Source organism: Phyllobates terribilis, unplaced genomic scaffold, assembly GCF_046119375.1.
Source record: "Phyllobates terribilis strain yellow unplaced genomic scaffold, ASM4611937v1 Scaffold_2__4_contigs__length_985480577, whole genome shotgun sequence".
Classification (NCBI taxonomy): domain Eukaryota; kingdom Metazoa; phylum Chordata; class Amphibia; order Anura; family Dendrobatidae; genus Phyllobates; species Phyllobates terribilis.
This window is the reverse complement of record NW_027362762.1, coordinates 949,765,562-949,787,033: the sequence shown is the minus strand read 5'-3', so window position 1 is coordinate 949,787,033 and position 21,472 is coordinate 949,765,562. Positions and strand designations below refer to the sequence as shown.

The following is a 21,472-nucleotide window of genomic DNA, read 5'->3' as shown; positions in this document are numbered from 1 at the left end:
CGATTTCTGAGGCTGGTGACTCGGATAAACTTATCCTCAGAAGCAGAGGTGACTCTTGGTCTTCTTTCCTGGGGCGGTCCTCATGTGAGCCAGTTTCTTAGTAGCGCTTGATGGTTTTTGCAACTGCACTTGGGGACACTTTCAAAGTTTTCCCAATTTTTCGGACTGACTGACCTTCATTTCTTAAAGTAATGATGGCCACTCGTTTTTCTTTACTTAGCTGCTTTTTTCTTGCCATAATACAAATTATAACAGTCTATTCAGTAGGACTATCAGCTGTGTATCCACCAGACTTCTGCACAACACAACTGATGGTCCCAACCCCATTTATAAGGCAAGAAATCCCACTTATTAAACCTGACAGGGCACACCTGTGAAGTGAAAACCATTTCCGGTGACTACCTCTTGAAGCTCATCAAGAGAATGCCAAGAGTGTGCAAAGCAGTCATCAAAGCAAAAGGTGGCTACTTTGAAGAACCTAGAATATAAGACATATTTTCAGTTGTTTCACACTTTTTTGTTAAGTATATAATTCCACATGTGTTAATTCATAGTTTTGATGCCTTCAGTGTGAATGTACAATTTTCAAAGTCATGAAAATACAGAAAAATCTTTAAATGAGAAGATGTGTCCAAACTTTTGGTCTGTACTGTACAACCATTTTTTGTTTTAAATTTTATTTCATTTTGGGGAGAGGTGCGGGGACCACAAAAAACAGCAATTCTGGCATTTCAAATGTTTTTTTCTTTACGGTGTTTGCTATATAGCATAATTACGTGAAATCGAATTAGTTTATTTTCAAAATGTCTTTTGTTTTATATTGGGAAATTTGCAGGGGTAGCGGGTGATTCTTATATTTGTTTTTATTTTTAATATTTTTAGCAACTTTTTTTAATTACTTTTTTTTTTCCCTTCTGGAGAAGAATTGAAGGGAAAGTTTCTAATCTCGCCACTTGTTGGTATGTGCAGCTGCCTTATCGGCCTTTAGATTATTATAATTCCTATCTATACAAACAATTAGATAAGGTAATGAGGTCTATCTGCGAAGGTCAAATTGACCAGGAGTACAATTGAAGAATTTGGGTGTATTAATGATAGCCTGTCTATAGTCTATGCTGTAAGAATGCGTTTCCTTCGTCTCATATACTAAAATTTTAATTTTCAGTTTATTTTGTGTAAATAATGCTTTTTCATTGAAAAATTTAACAACTTTTAAATACTTTGTGCTTCAATTCCTTCCAATTTCAAGATAGTCACTTGCTGTTGGTGAATGCACAGACCTAATACTTCTCAGAGCGTCCTTTTTTTACAATTGCATCTACCATATCATAGAATGGTAGAGTTGGAAGGGACCTCCTGGGTCATCTGGTCCAACCCCCTGCTCAAAGCAGGAATCCTTTGCTGGGTAATTATTTTTTTAAAACTTTTTAAGAAGTTTGAAAACTGTTACCCAAATATCCTCTTCTAGGGAACTTGAAAACTCCCATTTTAGGGCTATTTATTATTATTATTATTATTATTTATATAGCGCCATTGATTCCATGGTGCTGTACATAAGAAGGGGTTACATACAAGATACAGATATCACTTATAGTAAATAAACTAACAATGATAGACTGGTACAGAGGGAGGCGGACCCTGCCCTTGCGGGCTTACATTCTACAGGAATGGGGCGGAGACAGTAGGTTGGGGGGTTGTGGTAGCTCCAGTATTGTTGAGGTGGCAGCAAACAAGGTCATGGCAGGCTGTAGCTTTCTTGAAGAGATGGGTTTTCAGGTTCCGTCTGAAGGATCCGAATGTGGCGGATAATCGGACATGTTGAGGCACAGAATTCCATAGGACGGGGGATATTCGGGAGAAGTATTGGAGGCAATTGGGTGAGGAAAGGATAAGTGTGGAGGAGAGAAGGAGGTCTTGGGAAGACCGGAGATTACGTAAGGGAATATATTGGGAGATTAGTTCAGAGATGTACGGAGGAGAAAGGTTATGGATGGCTTTGTAGGTCAGTGCTAGTAGTTTGAACTGGATACGCTGGGGAATTGGGAGCCAGTGAAGGGATTTGCAAAGGGGGGTAGCAGAGGAGTTGCGAGGCGAGAGATGGACAAGTCGCGCAGCAGAGTTGAGGATGGACTGGATGGGTGCTATCCCGTCTTGACTGTTCTGAAGAACTGTGATTTATGAGAATCCAGGCAAAGTTGGTGCCAAGACACTCTACAGAAGCAAGGCGGAGGAAACAGCCCACGAGGGAGTGAGAACTAGTGGATGTGGAGTCATGAAGAACTAGTATAAAACCTCAGAATTGTGAGTGCCGTGCCTCCTTGTTTGGAGATCACTACATCTCCCAACGCAACCCTTACATCGTGTTCCTAAATGGGATTCAATTGGAGCTTGTTGATCGAAGCTCTCAGGGCCCATTTCCAACCAGTGGGCATGCCTTAAAGGTAACAAATGAAATAAGAAAATTGAGCCTCTTCATTGTTTACTACCTATGGTTACTTGTTCACTATAGTTATCACCGACTTAGGCCACTAACAGGCAAATGATGGCGCCCAACAGCTCTTAAGCGCATGCCATCACTGTGCCGTATAATCATCACATGGGGTGGGAAACTTTCCTCCTACATCAAAAACATACGACAGTGCGGGAAGTGGTTAAAAGTTACAGTTCTTGTGAAATTCAATGAAAATATTGAAGTTCTAGAAGCAAAATGAATCATGTAGAATCTAAGACCAGCTGTACAAATGGTATAACTGCCGGCTGAATGCCGAATGACCCCACCATAAATATGCATGTTCGGCTCTTTAATTTCAGTCAAAACATTGCTGCAAGAAACTGCTGCCGTATAAATAGTGAGTAAATCATCATAAAGTCCCCATATGTGAGTCATGGATAAGTGGATTTTGCAGAGTAACTTGCACATATGGATGAAGCTTTCTCTGTGTCTAGAACACAGAGAAATCCTGTTGTGGCGCCCCTGCGGGTTCAGTCGCCACAGAGGTACTGCATCTCACCCAGAGGTGTGGTATCCCACTCTCAGGTAAGGATAGAGTACTGCCTGGGACCCAAACACCTGCATCCAACACTACACTACTCCAGACCAGCAGGAGGGGCAAGATGCATTGCTGCGCTGCTGAGCCCTGACCCTGGCTGGAGTGGGGGGAACCAAGAGAGGGGGAACCATGTAGTGGGTGTTTGTGGAGGAAGAAGTTCAGGGGTGCACTTGAGAAGGAGGCTATAAAAAGGGCAGCCATCTTGGGAACAGTCTGAGGGAACAGTGAGGAGAGAGTGTGTGGAGCAGGAACTCTGCAGGAGCTCTGCTCAGGAGGAGGGCCTAGTGAGAGAGGCCCAGGACCGACTAAAGAGAGGAGAGGAGAGGAGCAGGAAGGAAGGCTCCAGAACAGAAAGGATCCCAGGGGCACGGGCAGTGCAGGTGCCACCCGTGTGCCCAAACCCACCAGGAGTGGAAGGATCAGGCCACAGAGAGGGGACCGGCCCCTAAACTAGCAGAGTTCTTTAAGTCTCAACTAGATAACCGGAGGGTGCAGCATTTCAGGTGCTGCAGCAACCAGCCACATCTAACTCACCAAAAAGGAGGCCATAGAGGACCCAGGGGACAGAGAAGACGTTGCCCGACAAGGTCCGTGGTCACTGGATTGGGACACTGGGTGTGAGGCGCAGGGCAGGAGGGTGAGAGCCAGCGCAGGAAGTCGACCAGAAAAGGCACACAGAACAGGGTCCTGCTAAGTGCTCTTGAATTACCTGAGGGTATGCTGAACCCCTCCCTGAGTAGACACAGGATGACGTGGGAGGTTATACACCGGTAACTGTAACCTGGAATCTTGGCAAACTGTGAGTAAAACCCTTAAGACTGCACCCCACTGTCTCTGTGAATAATTGCTGCGTCATCACCTGCTTGCACCACACTGCAACAGCAACATCTATAACATCCCCACTACACTGCCCTGGAGCTAAGCTCTACCTGTGGAGAGCTAAACCAACTCTGCTGCATTAGCAACAGCTCCAGAGGACCTGCTCCGCAGCGGCGGCTCGATATAGCCGCATACCACTGGTGGCGTCACGGACATTTCATAAAAACTATAATCCCTTTACTATAAAACCCCCTTTTATTGACCGCCCTGGGTCACCGCCACTGTGACCTCTTCCCTAGCAACGGCCGGCCCGGGTACTGACTACCCCATGGCCCGGGGGGTGCGTCACTGGCACAAGCAGAAGTTGCTTCAAGATCAGCAACGTTAAAATGATTGTCTGGTCTAACTTGATAAGTCTGTAGTCACTCTTATGAATCCCCCCGGCGCGCGCACTATGCAATGTGATGATTCACCGATTTTCTGAGCTGGGACTGCAGGGTATGTATGCGTTATATATACTCCTGGTCAAAGCCTATCTAGTGGGCGCAGCGTCACTCCATACACTTGTATTGAGCGAGGCCGTATTCACTAGACAGCTGTGCCCACTGGCCGGCCACGTCACTAGTTGGGGTGCAGCCTTGCTCTATACAAGTGTATGTGTTACACGCACGCCGCTAGGTTAAGATAGGGGTGAGACAGGTTACATGAATTCTTGGAATCCTGGGGGAAGCGTTACTCAGGGCGACCATAGACCATGTGCTGCAGCTTCTCTCAGGCAGACGGGTAATGACCTTCAGGCACAGACACATAGATTGTTTCACTTGTTGACCAGACACACTTGACAAGAGTCCTCATAAACGGTAGAACAGTAGCATTTAATAAGAAGCCGCACAGCCAGTGCAAGTTAAGTCTTATCAGCAACAGGCTCCAGTGATAAACAGTACAGTTTCCTTAGAAGCACAGCGGTTCACAGTCTTCCTAGTAGTACAGGATGTAGCGTCGGCGTCCCTGCCTCCTGCTAGGCAGGGACGCTGTTCCCCTCACCTCTCCGCTCCGTGCCCGGCGTCTTCCTCCCGCCCTGCTGGCAGCGCGCACTGCTTCCCGGCCACGGTGCTTAGGGCGAGCGCGCTCCCCCTCTCTTAAAGAGGCCGCGCGCGCCATCCTAAGGAGTCCCCGGCCAATGGCCGGAGGACTTCACCATGTATAAGGCACCTCCTCCAAAATGGAGGTGCCCGAGCAATGTTGTTGCAAAGCCTTCACTCTGCTTCAGCCCTCAGGTCCCATTACCAGTTACCTGCCAGTCACCTGCCAGATTCCTGCCTGTTACCTGCCAGTCACCTGCCAGATTCCTGCTTGTTACCTGCCAGTCACCTGCCAGATTCCTGCCTGTTACCTGCCAGATTCCTGCTTGATACCTGCCTGATATCCGTTTACCTGCTTGCAAGCCTGCGGTCCGACGGTCTGCCTTCCGACACCTGTCAGTCTGTCTATGGACCAGCCTGCCCGCTCACCTGGGAGCGCTCATCTGCTACCTGCCTGCTAGCCTACCTGGAGGCTCCGCCGTCACTTGCCGTGACCACCTGCCTGTCCAGAGACTCTTGCCTGCTCACCTGGGAGCGCTCACCTGCTACCTGTCTGCTAGCCTACCTGGAGGCTCTGCCGTCACTTGCCGTGACCACCTGCCTGTCCAGAGACTCTTGCCTGCTCACCTGGGAGCGCTCACCTGCTACCTGTCTGCTAGTCTACCTGGAGGCTCTGCCGTCACTTGCCGTGACCACCTGCCCGTCCAGAGATTCTTGCCCGCTCACCTGGGAGCGCTCACCTGCTACCTGCCTGCTAGCCTACCTGGAGGCTCTGCCGTCACTTGCTGTGACCACCTGCCTGTCCAAAGACTCTCGCCCGCTCACCTGGGAGCGCTCACCAGCCACCTGCCTGCTGTCCTTCTACCCAGAGACTGTCCCTGTCACTTGCCGTGACTACCTGCCCTTCTACCCAGAGACTGTCCCTGTCACTTGCCGTGACTACCTGCCCATCTACCCAGAGACTGTCCCTGTCACTTGCCGTGACTACCTGCCCGTCTTCCCTGGGAGCCACCCGCTTCCTTACAAGGACCGCCCCCTTGTATAGTTGCTCAGAGGTTCCGCCTCCCAGACCCGTTACAGTTTGCTCGGGCCATGGAACCCTGTGGCACCCAAGCTCCCTCGCTCTCGGATCTATGTCATAAACTGTCCCGTCAGAGGTCCCAACAGGAGTCCATCCTGAGTCACCTGCGGAATGTCAACTCTCGCCTGGACACTCTGACTGCTCCACCAGCTACCACCGCTAGTGTCATGACTCGCAACCCGGCAGCGCCGCTGCCCACCAATACCATGGTATCCCGCCCCGGACCCCGGCTTTCTGCACCTCCTCGCTTCGGAGGTGACTCCGCTCAAGCTCGGGGCTTCATAAACCAGTGCACCCTGCACTTTGAACTTTTGTCCCACCAGTTTATCTCTGACCAGTCCAAAGTAGCCTTTATCATGTCCCACCTCACGGGGGAGGCCCTGGCTTGGCTAAATCCTCTATGGGAGAGAGGAGACCCCCTGGTGTCCGACCTGCCAGCCTTTCTCACGGCTTTCCAGAAAGTCTTCGACGAACCCGGACGGAAGACCTCATCCGCATCGTCTCTGCTACGCCTCCATCAAGGAAATCTCACCGTAGGCCAATATGCCATACGGTTCCGTACCCTTGCTTCGGAGCTGGCCTGGGATAACGACGCCTTGGTGTCTGTCTTCTGGGAGGGTCTGTCCGGCCGTATTAAAGATGAACTCGCCGGTCGGGACATTCCTACCACTCTCGACGACTTAATAACACTTGCCACCCGGATTGACATCCGGTTCCAGGAGCGCGCCAAAGAGGTCATCCGTGAGAGGAGGTTTCCACGTCTAGCTCCTACCTTCCAGAAACCCGTCACTCCCTCCGTTACTCCCCAGGCACACTCACCTGAGCCTATGCAGGTCGACCAGACCAAGATGGTCAAAACCCGTCAAGACTTACGCCGTGCCGAGGGGAGCTGCTTCTACTGTGGCAGTAAGGAGCACCGGATCCGTTCCTGCCCAGAGAGGTCGGGAAACGCCTGTGTCTAGGATCGCTCAGAGAGGTCGCCCTAGACAAAAGTAAACCCTCTCCATCCCTGATGCTGTCAGTCTCTATCATCTGCGGAGAGAACCGCTATTTTGAACTGGCTCAACTTGACTCAGGAGCTGCTGGAAATCTCATCTCTCAATCCCTGGTAGAGAAATACCGTATTCCCACCAAACCTCTGGCCGCACCTTTATCTGTCGCCGCCGTGGATGGGGGCCTCTTACCGCATCCCATCCAACTCATCACCGAACATTACCCCCTCATAGACCATACGACTGCCCAATCGACCTGATACCCGGCTCTACTCCTCCCCGTGGGCGTATCTACCCTTTGTCCGCTGCAGAGACCCGGTCCATGTCAGAATATATTGAGGAGAATCTGGCCCGGGGATTTATCCGGAAGTCTACCTCCCCGGCGGGAGCAGGCTTCTTCTTCGTCAAATAGAAGGACGGCTCACTCCGTCCATGTATACATTATAGAGGCCTTAACCAGATTACAGTGAAGAATAAATATCCCCTCCCGCTCATTCCTGAATTATTTGACCGTCTGAAGGGGGCTAGAATCTTCACCAAACTGGATCTCCGTGGGGCGTATAACCTGGTCCGTATCTGTCAGGGGAATGAATGGAAGACAGCATTCAACACCCGGGACGGCCACTATGAGTACCTTGTAATGCCCTTCGGTCTCTGTAACGCTCCTGCCGTCTTTCAAGAGTTGGTCAATGACATCTTCTGTGACCTTCTCTACTCCTGCGTGGTGGTGTACCTGGACGACATCTTGGTCTTCTCTCCGGACCTTCCTACTCACCGGAGGGATGTTCGTCAGGTTCTGCTCAGGCTCAGGCAGAATCACCTCTACGCTAAATATGAGAAGTGCATCTTTGAACAGACCTCTCTTCCATTTCTGGGCTACATAATCTCTCAGACCGGCCTACAAATGGATCCTGAGAAACTGTCTGCCATCCAGAAGTGGCCCCGACCAGAGGGGTTGAAGGCTATTCAGTGGTTCCTGGGCTTCGCCAACTATTACCGCCTCTTCATACCGCACTTCTCTTCCCGGACTGCCCCTATCTCTGCGCTCACCCGTAAGGGCACTAATCCCAGAAGATGGCCGCCCGAAGCTGAGGAGGCCTTTCTTTCCTTAAAACAGGCTTTCTCCTCCGCCCCGGTGCTGCATCGTCCGGACGGCAACAAACAATTCTTCCTAGAAGTTGACGCTTCCTCCTCCGTAGCCGGGGCGGTACTTACCCAAAAGTCATCTTCCGGAAGAATGGTAACCTGCGTTTTTTTCTCCAAACTCTTCTCCTCTTCTGAGCGCAATTATTCTATTGGAGACCGAGAATTGTTAGCCATTAAGCTGGCACTGGAGGAGTGGCGTTACCTGCTCGAGGGGGCTCTTCACCCGGTAATAATTTACACGGACCACAAGAACTTGGCTTACCTTCAGAGCGCCCAGAGACTTAACCCGCGCCAAGCCCGGTGGTCCTTGTTTTTTGCCCGCTTTGATTTTGTTCTTCATTTTCGCCCGGCAGACAAAAACATCAAAGCTGATGCCTTGTCCCGATCCTTCCTGGTATCTGATCTAGAGGAGGAACCTAAGCACATCATTGATCCCGCCAGAGTAATGCAAGTGGCCCCCGTGAATCTAAATCGTCTCCCTCCCGGTAAGACGTTCGTAACTGTACCTGATCAGAGGAGGGTCCTACACTGGGGTCACTCGTCTAAGCTAGCTGGCAACGCCGGTCAGAAAAAGACCCTCCAGCTTATTACCCGGCATTACTGGTGGCCTACCCTGCACAAGGATGTAATAGACTTTGTTTCTGCCTGTGTGTCTTGCGCCCGCAACAAAGTTCCGAGACACCTGCCAGCCGGTCGCCTCCTTCCTCTTCCAGTACCTGCTGCCCCGTGGCAGCATATAGCTATGGACTTTATAACGGATCTCCCTGTCTCTGCCGGTTGTACGGTCATTTGGGTGGTCGCTGATCGCTTTTCCAAGATGGCGCACTTCATTCCCCTCCCGGGCCTCCCGTCTGCACCCGAACTGGCTAAAGACTTTATCCGCCACATCTTCCGTCTCCATGGCCTGCCCCTCCACATTGTGTCAGATCGTGGGGTTCAGTTCACCTCACGCTTCTGGAGAGCCACATGTAAGTTGCTTGACGTCACTCTGGACTTCTCCTCCGCTTACCATCCACAGTCCAATGGTCAAGTGGAGCGGATCAATCAGAACCTGACCAGTTACCTCCGGAACTTCGTTAATGCCCACCATTCGGACTGGGTGGATCTCCTACCATGGGCCGAGTTCTCTTACAATAATCACGAGAGCGAATCTTCCTCCAAATCCCCGTTTTTTGTAGTCTTCGGTCAGCATCCTCGGATCCCGTTTCCCGTCTCCACCTCGGTGGACAATCCGGCTGCGGAATCTCTTGTTAGGGAATTCTCCTCCATTTGGGAGAGTACTTCAGTCGTCCGAGCGGATGAAAAAACACGCTGACAAAAAACGCCTGGATCCTCCACAATTCCGTCCTGGAGATAAAGTCTGGCTCTCGTCCAAGTATGTCCGGCTCAAGGTTCCTTCCTACAAGTTAGGGCCTCGGTTCATCGGCCCACTGGAAGTTATCAAACAGATCAATCCGGTGGCCTATAAATTGAAACTCCCGGCCAACCTACGGATCCCTAACTCCTTCCATGTATCTCTCCTCAAACCCGTGGTACTTAACTCTTTTTCCAAGTCTACAGGTACGCCTCCTGCTCCGGTTTCCGCTGAGAACGAGTTTGAGGTAGAGAACATTCTAGCCACCAAAAGGGTAAGAGGAAAAAACTTTTTTCTGGTAGATTGGAAGGGGTTTGGTCCTGAGGAGAGAACGTGGGAGCCTCGGGAGAACATCCATGCCCCTCTCATCCTTGATAAATTTCTCTCTGGCCTAAAAAAGGGGGGGCCTAAAGGGGGGGTACTGTAGCGTCGGCATCCCTGCCTCCTGCTAGGCAGGGACGCTGTTCCCCTCACCTCTCCGCTCCGTGCCCGGCGTCTTCTTCCCGCCCTGCTGGCAGCGCGCGCTGCTTCCCGGCCACGGTGCTTAGGGCGCGCGCGCGTGCGCTGCCCCTCTCTTAAAGGGGCTTCGCGCGCCGTCCTAAGGAGTCCCCGGCCAATGGCCGGAGGACTTCACCATATATAAGGCACCTCCTCCAAAATGGAGGTGCCCGAGCAATGTTGTTGCAAAGCCTTCACTCTGCTTCAGCCCTCAGGTCCCGTTACCAGTTACCTGCCAGTCACCTGCCAGATTCCTGCCTGTTACCTGCCAGTCACCTGCCAGATTCCTGCTTGTTACCTGCCAGTCACCTGCCAGATTCCTGCCTGTTACCTGCCAGTCACCTGCCAGATTCCTGCTTGATACCTGCCTGATATCCGTTTACCTGCTTGCAAGCCTGCGGTCCGACGGTCTGCCTTCCGACACCTGTCAGTCTGTCTATGGACCAGCCTGCCCGCTCACCTGGGAGCGCTCATCTGCTACCTGCCTGCTAGCCTACCTGGAGGCTCCGCCGTCACTTGCCGTGACCACCTGCCTGTCCAGAGACTCTTGCCTGCTCACCTGGGAGCGCTCACCTGCTACCTGTCTGCTAGCCTACCTGGAGGCTCTGCCGTCACTTGCCGTGACCACCTGCCTGTCCAGAGACTCTTGCCTGCTCACCTGGGAGCGCTCACCTGCTACCTGTCTGCTAGCCTACCTGGAGGCTCTGCCGTCACTTGCCGTGACCACCTGCCCGTCCAGAGATTCTTGCCCGCTCACCTGGGAGCGCTCACCTGCTACCTGCCTGCTAGCCTACCTGGAGGCTCTGCCGTCACTTGCCGTGACCACCTGCCTGTCCAAAGACTCTCGCCCGCTCACCTGGGAGCGCTCACCAGCCACCTGCCTGCTGTCCTTCTACCAAGAGACTGTCCCTGTCACTTGCCGTGACTACCTGCCCTTCTACCCAGAGACTGTCCCTGTCACTTGCCGTGACTACCTGCCCTTCTACCCAGAGACTGTCCCTGTCACTTGCCGTGACTACCTGCCCGTCTTCCCTGGGAGCCACCCGCTTCCTTACAAGGACCGCCCCCTTGTATAGTTGCTCAGAGGTTCCGCCTCCCAGACCCGTTACACAGGACAGCACAGTTCTAATGCAAAGGCACAGTAATGAACACAGCATTCTTTACAGCACAGTGAGATGGAGGAGGGGGGGGGGTTTGCTGAGGGAGATGATCCCTGTGACACCATTTCTTCCAATTTCTATCTTTCTGCTTGACAATACTCTGCACTGCTAGTTCAGGAACTCTACCTGACCTGTGCATAGCTTCACTCCTGACTTGAATCCTTTTCACTTGCAGGGGCGCTTCTGTGAGATACAGAACACACACACCACCTTTCTCTTAGTCTTCAGCCAGACAGTAAACAACTTCCCCACAATCCCCCTGGAGCTCTGCTAAAACACTCCCCTTCTCCTGTGACTGTGTTAACCCCTCTAGTTGCTGGATGCTTCTGAAGCACAACATGTTCTGTCTCCTGTGCTTGTGTTACTCCTAACAGTTGCTGAATGCTTTTAAAGCAACAGCACTACTTCTGTATGTCACATATGGAAGCTAGGTCATGCACATTAGACAAGTTCTGCTTGGGAGTATGCATAACGCATACATCATCGCAGTTCTCGGCTGAGAAACCGGCGAACCCTAGCAGCACACAGTGCGTGCTCTGGGGGGATTCATAAGTCTGCAGTCACACAGAGCGACCGCAGACATCAATTTAGACCGGACAACCCCTTTAAGCATCATGAACAAAATGTGAAAAAAATTTACCTTTTGTTCAAGGTTTTAGGAGCTGTATGTAAGTGAGGGTCCTTTAAGAAAGAGTATCTATTACATGCTTCTTCTAAATTCCTTCAACAGGTATGGTGTTAAGTGCTCACCCAGTGAAGTATGTCTAGATGAGTGGCATGGACTGAAAGTGATGGTGGAGGAGGTCTTGATGGGCAACAGGTGGATCAGTGAGGACCATGATGGCAGATAATGCAGGACAGCTGATGAACAAACTGAGCAGGTAGCAGAGATGAATCAGAGTCAGGTGTACGGATACACAGACACAGTAAGGGTTCATTTATATGGACTGACCGGTGGCAGTAAACCGTCAATTGATAAACCTTTACCGATCGGTTGTCATTTAATAACCTTTTTGCACAGGCAGATCAAAGTAAATGATGCGCACTGAGAGATTTATATTAAATCATTAAGTGTACATTGACTTCCATTGTTCTCAGCAGTGCGAGTCCTGGTTACACAGGATGATGCAACGCCCAAAACGATGATATTTTATGCTTTACAAAACATCATTTCACCCAATAAGGCAGCCTGTTTACACTGCAAGATTATTGTTAATGAGTGTTCTTAAGAAAGCTCTCTCATGATACACTTTCAGTGTACACGCACATAACTGTATAGGAAACTGGTATCGTCCAGCATGGCAATGGTTAATCACTGGAACAACAGAAGTAAATGCAGTCTAGTACTTTCCAGCAGGAAAATGGTTAATCACAGGAATATTTTGTATGCTGAGATGTAATTGTTGACTTCACTTAGTAAGCTGGACTGAGCTTGGAAATAGTGCTGATTGTAGCATGAAAGTCAGGAGTTGGAGACTATAGACAACATTCTGGAGCTGATCCATAAAAAGTAGCAGCAAACTCCTGACAAATTTATTGCAACTGTGGACAATGCTACTTAATACCCAAGTACCTGGCCTGTGAGAACAGGCATATAGTGATAATGTCAGAGAAGTTCGCTGCGTTAGTTGAGTAACCCAGCATGGACTACTGACAGCAAGAAGAAGAAAGCAAGGACCGGAACTAGATCCAGTACAGATGAGTAACATCCTGTACTCTTACAGTGGCCCAATAAACAGTGACACATACAGTATTTCATTAATGAGCAGATGTTTTCATTTCAATGTTTGCTGAGTTTTCTGTCTCTGTTTTCTCTGACCGTTGCAAATATATTAATGTGGGTCTCTGAGGAAATGATTAATGTGACAACCGTTTTACTCTTTGCCAAGATTTCAATATGCTCTTGTTGTAAATTGAACTTAATTTTTGTATTAAAAAAGTTCTTATGTGTGAAATCCTGTTACTTTTACTAATAATGGTACTTCTATAATAAAAAGTACTGCTAATCAGGGCTGGACTGGGACTGAAATTCAGCCTTCCTATGTGAGAACAGGCAGGCACACCAGCTCTGAAGTGAGTGTTAAATATGTTCGTTTGTGAATGAAACTATGTGGAATTTAAGCTTCCCTAAAGAAACATGTAAATTGCTCATAAAAGGAGGTAAGACCATATTTGTAATATAAAAAATCCTCCAGTCCAAGAACAATGATGCACTTGCTGCCCCACCGCACACGCTTGCCTGGATGGGGGTCTCTGTTACAACTATTGCCCGGCCTGACATTAGAGGAAATTAAGATTTACGTCTATCACTCCTCATGGAACAGAACGTCAGTTCCCACACCTTCTGTCACCACCATACTCTGAAGTTATCCTCTTCCTGGAGAGGTGATAGAAGCTGTGGAAGAGGTGAGCGCAGTGTCGGCAACCTGCTTCTGAACCTTCTGGTCGCAGCATCTTACTGTGAAATGAGATGTCATCAGGCGGTGGTGATAGATGCAGGGTAAGTGACAGCAGTGCTGCTCCCTGATGATGTCCTGTTCCAGGAGGGGCAACAGATGCTGCAGGAAAGTGAGTGCAGCCCCAGCATCCTGTGATGTCCTGCCTGAGACTCAAACTTCAGAGGAAGTCAAGAAGAAAAACACATGATTTGCTATTTATTTAGCCATATAAGGAGAAGTGTAGAGTATTTTATAATAAAGCAAATGGCAAAAGTGCTTTGGGTGGAAAAATAGATATTTATAAAGGACATTTTATATATAGGATCTCTAATTATTACACTAAAGGGATCCCATCAGCAGCTGTATTACACCTTTTTTCTACATTCTAATTAGCCCTTTTTTTTGTTTTTTAGCGCTTGCTGAATAAATGTAAAATTAACTTTTAACATGCGCTCCTGCTCTCCTGTTTATGCCTCAACTGAGTGCATAATAATGACAACAATGACTGGAGAGGTATGGGAGAGGTGAGCGCAGTGCCAGCAATCTGCATAACGATGATAACCCTGACTGGCTGCATCAGGTCACCTCCACCTTCCTCCTTCACACACTGAATGAGGATAAGAAGGATTGAATTATGCAGACTGTACAAGTCACCACTGCAGTTAAGCCCTGCAGGGTCAAAAACATTAATGCAGAGCCCAAATAGGATGTCCGGAGGGAGGATTACATGTGCGTCCCTGGAGTGAGTCATCAGCCCACTGCCGGCCCTGACCCATCTGACATTTGCCAGATGACCAGTCTGGCCTTACTGATAGTTTATTAGTAGTTGAAATCCTTCCAGCGCAGTACTTATAAAACTATTAGTTTCTGTTCCATTGCTACTATCTATTTGATACTGGTGGTAGCAGTACTATATTGCTATAATGCTCATTTTGCTTTACTGACCTTACTACTACAGTGCTAGTAACAGTAGTAATGGAACCGTACTATTATTATTCAGGTGTGTATGCAGAATTGGCACATCCTGCCACACACAGGAGAGATATGCCACACACACAGCTCACACAGACCACGCATAGCTCACTTGCGGACACACGTCAGACACAATCAAAGGAAACATCATTCATGCACACAATGGAATCGGACACATGCCGCACACACAGCTCACTCAGGCAGCTGGACGTATGTTTCTCACATCCAGTATTTTAGACTAATTCGATAAATAATTCATGCAATTACAATATAGCTAGTACATTTCATCAGTGACCAGATGTAAAATAAAGGAAGAAAGGGGGACAGTAGTCATTTCTTGCATTTCAACGATCCGCAGGGGTGGTCCTCCATGCAACATCAGCTCCTCCTTCCAGGAAAGTGAAGTGCATTGGTTCAGAAGAAGATGCTCCACATCATCAGCACTTCTTCTCCTCCACCACCCACCGGGCAGCTTGGTACGAAATCTTGGCATCCAAAAAAAGGAGGGGAATCACCCAACAAGGAGCCCAGAATAAGATAAACTAGTCTAGTCCACTCTAAGAAAGTTTTACCAACACTTTTTTTTGTGCAAACTAAACGTCATGCAGGCCAGTCAGTGGGCAACCAAGCTTTGATTACTGCAGTTTAACCCTTCAGCATCAGTTGTCACTTACAACCATGGGGTATCAATGACTTCTCATGGCAGCAGGAGATCTAATAAATGCCCCTATATGTGCCATGCTGATGCCACCACAGGCCAGGGCTTAATAGGGATTAATCACCGACAGGACAATACACTGCAAACAGAAGCAATTAAATGGCTTCAGATTCAAGTCCCCAAGGCGGCCTAATAAAAAAGTTAAAATAAAAGTATACATTTTTTAAAAATTGAAAAAATCACAAAATATAAAAGCTAAAGTCATTCCATTTTTTTCTCATTTAATCTTAAAATTAAGAACAAACATTCGCAATACCTATGTCTAAAAAAAGTTCTGGCTTTTGGAAGTCGGGAATGAAAAAACAAAAACGGAAAGTGAATCAGGTGCAAGGGGTGAAGTAAAAGAAACATCTGTAAGGACGGAGTGGTTGCTAGTTCTTGTTTCTCTTCTTTTTAAGAGACTGAAACCTACCTTGTGAAAAAACGACAAGTATTGCAAAACATGAAAAGTTGCTGTACATGATCAGATGCACGTATGCAAAGAGTATACAAAGCAATAGGGGGTGCAGTCACACTCTCCTGACTATTTCACCTACCAACAGTGGTGTGGTGGGTCCGGGAGCCTCTACCATACAGAGGCTGGTTATTCACAGCCTCCATACTCAGGGGTGTAAGTTTTTAGTTCCTTGCCCAAACTTCCATTTTGTGCCCTCTTTCTGTAAAGTTGGCAGAAATTTCATAGTAACCGTCTGTTTGAAAGAAATAGTTATTGTAATGGCTAGTTTCGGCAGTTACATAGACATCGGTGGTGGAGCTATAAGATCGCACATGAGGGACCAAGTCCTCAAGGTGGGCAGTGGATCTCAAGTTAACTTTTTGCCTTGAGACATCCAAAAACTTCCAATTATCCAAAATCCAGTAAATGTTTCTTGACAGGGGTGTAATGATCGCAGTCGCACCCTTTGGGTGGAGTCAGGTGGCCTGCTAACACCGGCACCGCCGTTATCACCTGAGTGTGCGTCCCTGGATGCAGACTCAGATGAAATGTATTATGGTGCAGAGAGTCACCAGCTCGCTGCACTGCAGTCACTATACAGGCCGTTAGCCAATCAGAGGCCGGCAGCTGACGTCAACGGGCACTTCGTGGGTGGTGCATGATGATGCCTCTCTGCACCGGCTATAAAGAAGGAAGAAGAAGATGCGCTGGAAGAGAGAACATGTAAGAAGAATTTTAAGTGTGTTGGAGGGGAGTGACAGGATGGGGGACATTATTACAGGATAAGGGACATTATTACAGGGAGGAGCCCAGGATGGGGGATATTATTACAAGATTACAAGGAGGATCCCAGGATGGGGGATATTATTACAGGATGGGGGACATAATTACAGGGAGGAGCCCAGAATGGGGGATATTATTACAGGAAGGGGCCCAGGACGGGTTACATTATTACTGGAAGGGGCCCAGGATAGGGGACATTATTAAATAAGGGGACCAGGATGGTGGACATTATTTCAGGAAGGAGCCAAGTTGAAAGACATTATTACAGGAAGGGGCCATGATGGGGGACATTATTACTGGGAGAGGCCCAGTACTGGGGACATTATTAAAGGAAGGTGCCAAGGAAGGTGACATTATTACAGGAAGGGGTCTAGGATGGGGGATATCATTAAAGGAAGGAGCCAGGACTGGTGCCACTATTACAGGATAGGAGCCAGGATGGGGTACATTATTATAGCATGGAGGATATTACTACTACAGGGGACTTTACATACAGACCAACATGCTCGTGGAGACCCTGGTACTTACTTTGCAATGGGGCCCAAAGGACTCTAGTGACGCCAACGTTTCTTGAATATATTTAATAGCTTTGTTTTTATGACGAACGCTACTTCCTAACCTGCATGAACTGTCTGGATACATCCTGTTACTGTATATTATATATATACTTTCCGTTCTCTGCAGCTTGTCTCTCCCTCATCCAGATGGAAGCCAAGAGAATGAGGTGTGAAATAGCCGACAGCTGAACTCTTTTGTAATGGAAAATATACAACCAGGGGTGGTGCTGGCACTAATTTCATTGGGAGCTAGAGTGCAACTACTGCCCAAAAACATAATAACTTGGAAAAAGTCCAAAAACAATGATATAGTTGTGAATAAAAAGAAAGTTAGATAATGTATACATTCGAGATGAGCAAATCTGACGAAATTTAAGTTTGGCCTGGGAATTGTCTCATCTCTAGTCTTTCTAAAAGGTTCTTTTTAGAAATTAAGATTCATATAAACCTCATCCGGGACACTGCCTTGTGCCACCCCCTAAAATAACCATGATCACCCACATATGGCAAAGTTTACAGAAACTCCATGCCTTTATTGGTTTGGTGTACAGAATTGTCCCAGGAAAATTGGGTCAGCTGGCAAGTATGTGGCAAGCACTGTATATACAGTACTGTGCAAAAGTTTTTGACAGGTATGGAAAAAATTCTGGAAAAGTAAGAATGCTTTCAAAAATAGAAGTGTTAATAGTTAATTTTTTATCAGTTAACAAAATGCACAAAAAAGAAATATGCATCCCATCAATATTTGGTGACTGCCATTTGCATTCATCAGTTCTCAGTACTTCTCACTTGCACACAGTTTTTAAAGGAACTCAGCTGATGTTGTTCCAAACATCTTGGACCACTGACCCCAGATCTTCTGTGTATGAGGCTTGTGCGAATCCTTCTGTCTCTTCATGTGATCCCAGACAGATGGATGATGTGAGATCAGGGCTCTGTGGGGCCGGAATATCACCCCCAGGACTCCTTGTTCTTAATGACATTGGCTGGATGTTTGGCGTCGTTGTCGTATGTGAATTAGATTTCTCTTTTCTTCATTCACTTTGCAGTTTGTTAGTTGTCACAAACAAACTATTAACACTTCTATTTTTTGAAAGCTTCTTACTGTGCAGCATTTTTTCCACACCTCCCAAAAAAGATTTTCTATTGGGTTCAGGTCTGGAGACTGGCTACGACACTTCAGGACCTTGAAATGCTTCTTACGGATCCACTCCTTAGTTGCCCTGGCTGTGTTTTTCTGGTCATTGTCATGCTGGAAGACGCAACCACGACCCATCTTCAATGCTCTTACTGGGGATAGAGGTTGTTGGCCAAAATCTCACGATATATGACCCCATCCATCCTCCCTTCAGTACGGTGCAGTCGTCCTGTCCCTTTTGCAGAAAAGCATCCCCAAGGTATGATGTTTACCCTACCATGATTCACGGTTGGGACGGTGTTCTTGGGGTTGTACTCATCCTTCTTCTTCCTCCAAACACGGCGAGTGGAGTTGATACCAAAAGTTCTATTTTGGTCTCATCTGACCACATGACCTTCTCCCATGCCTCCTCTGGATCATTCAGATGGTCATTAGAAAACTCCCAACGGGTCTGGACATGTGCTGGCGTGAGCCTGCGTGCCCTTGCGTGCCCTGCAGGATTTTAATCCATGATGATATAGTGTGTTACTAACGGTAATGTTTGAGACTGTGGTCCCAGCTCTCTTCAAGTCACTGACCAGGTCCTACTGTGTAGTTCTGGGCTGATTCCTGACATTTCTCAGAATCATCCTTACCCCACAAGGTGAGATCTTGCATGGAGACCCAGATCGAGGAAGATTGACAGTTATCTTGTGTTTCTTCTATTTTCTAATAATTGTGCCAACAGTTGTTGCCTTCTCACCAAGCTGCTTACCTATTGTCCTTAAGCTCATCATGGCCTTGTACAGGCTCACAATTTTGTCCCTGGTTTCCTTAGCTCTTTAATCTTGGCCATGGTGGAGAGATTGGAAGGTGATTGATTAAGTGTGTGGACAGGTGTCTTTTATGCAGGTAACGAGTTCAAACATGGGCAATTAATACAGGTAATGAGTGCAGAGTAGGAGGGCTTCTTAAAGAAAAACTAACTGGTCTGTGAGAGCCTGAATTCTTGCTGGTTGGTAGGTGATCAAATACTTATTTCAAGCAATAAAATGCAATTTAATTATGTAAAAATCATACAATGTGAGTTTTTGGATTTTATTTTTAGATTCTGTCTCTTACAGGTGAAGTGTACCTACGATAAAAATTACAGACCGCTCCGTTCTTTGTAGGTGGGAAAACTTGAAAAAGCAGCAGTGTATCAAATACTTATTTTCCCCACTGTATATACTGTATGTACAGTACAGACCAAAAGTTTGGACACACCTTCTCGTTTAAAGATTTTTCTGTATTTTCATTACTATGAAAATTGCACATTCACACTGAAGGCATCAAAACTATGAATTAACACATGTGGAATTATATACTTAACAAAAAAGTGTGAAACAACTGAAAATATGTCTTATATTCTAGGTTCTTCAAAGTAGCCACCTTTTGCTTTGATGACTGCTTTGCACACTCTTGGCATTCTCTTGATGAGCTTCAAGAGGTAGTCACTGGAAATGGTCTTCCAACAATCTTGAAGGAGTTCCCAGAGATGCTTAGCACTTGTTGGCCCTTTTGCCTTCACTCTGCGGTCCAGCTCACCCCAAACCATCTCGATTGGGTTCAGGTCTGGTGACTGTGGAGGCCAGGTCATCTGGCGTAGCACCCCATCACTCTCCCTCTTGGTCAAATAGCCCTTACACAGCCTGGAGGTGTGTTTGGGGTCATTGTCCTGTTGAAAAATAAATGATGGTCCAACTAAACGCAAACCGGATGGAATAGCATGCCGCTGCAAGATGCTGTGGTAGCCATGCTGGTTCAGTATGCCTTCAATTTTGAATAAATCCCCAACAGTGTCACCAGCAAAGCACCCCCACACCATCACACCTCCTCCTCCATGCTTCACGGTGGGAACCAGGCATGTAGAGTCCATCCGTTCACCTTTTCTGCGTCGCACAAAGACACGGTGGTTGGAACCAAAGATCTCAAATTTGGACTCATCAGACCAAAGCACAAATTTCCACTGGTCTAATGTCCATTCCTTGTGTTCTTTAGCCCAAACAAGTCTCTTCTGCTTGTTGCCTGTCCTTAGCAGTGGTTTCCTAGCAGCTATTTTACCATGAAGGCCTGCTGCACAAAGTCTCCTCTTAACAGCTGTTGAAGAGATGTGTCTGCTGCTAGAACTCTGTGTGGCATTGACCTGGTCTCTAATCTGAGCTGCTGTTAACCTGCGATTTCTGAGGCTGGTGACTCGGATAAACATCCTCAGAAGCAGAGGTGACTCTTAGTCTTCCTTTCCTGGGGCGGTCCTCATGTGAGACAGTTTCTTTGTAGCGCTTGATGGTTTTTGCAACTGCACTTGGGGACACTTTCAAAGTTTGCCCAATTTTTCGGACTGACTGACCTTCATTTCTTAAAGTAATCATGGCCACTTGTTTTTCTTTACTTAGCTGCTTTTTTCATGCCATAATACAAATTCTAACAGTCTATTCAGTAGGACTATCAGCTGTGTATCCACCAGACTTCTGCACAACACAACTGATGGTCCCAACCCCATTTATAAGGCAAGAAATCCCCCTTATTAAGCCTGACAGGCAGGGCCGGCTCCAGGTTTTTCTGGGCCCCGGGCGAAAGAGTCTCAGTCGGCCCCTTTAACACATACCACGATTCATGATGCAGAGATACGGCGGAGAAATATATATATATATATATATTTATATATATATATATATATATATATATATATATATATACTGTATATATATATATATATAGTACAATGCAAAGATTTCACTTCTTACATTACATGAGTGATATCTATTGTAAATTCTACAATAGCTCAGAAACCGGTGAATCGCTCCACACAGAATACTGGCCCCCATATAAGGCCCCATACGGAATACTGGCCCCCATATAAGGCTCCATACGGAATACTGGCCCCCATATAAGGCTCCATACGGAATACTGGCCCCCATATAAGGCTCCATGCGGAATACTGACCCCCATATAAGGCTCCATACGGAATACTGGCCCCCATATAAGGCTCCATACGGAATACTGACCCCCATATAAGGCCCCATACGGAATACTGGCCCCCATATAAGGCTCCATACGGAATACTGACCCCCATATAAGGCCCCATACGGAATACTGGCCCCCATATAAGGCCCCATATGGAATACTGGCCCCCATATAAGGCTCCATGCGGAATACTGACCCCCATATAAGGCTCTATACGGAATACTGGCCCCCATATAAGGCTCCATACGGAATACTGGCCCCCA

At 47.6% G+C, this 21,472-nt stretch overlaps 1 long non-coding RNA gene across 1 annotated transcript in view; it reads left to right on the top strand.

Annotated features, from left to right (window-relative positions):
- Positions 1-21,472, top strand: part of LOC141253095 (uncharacterized) — a 163,548-nt gene that overhangs the window by 103,797 nt on the left and 38,279 nt on the right. The gene's annotated exons all lie outside the window — the stretch shown is intronic.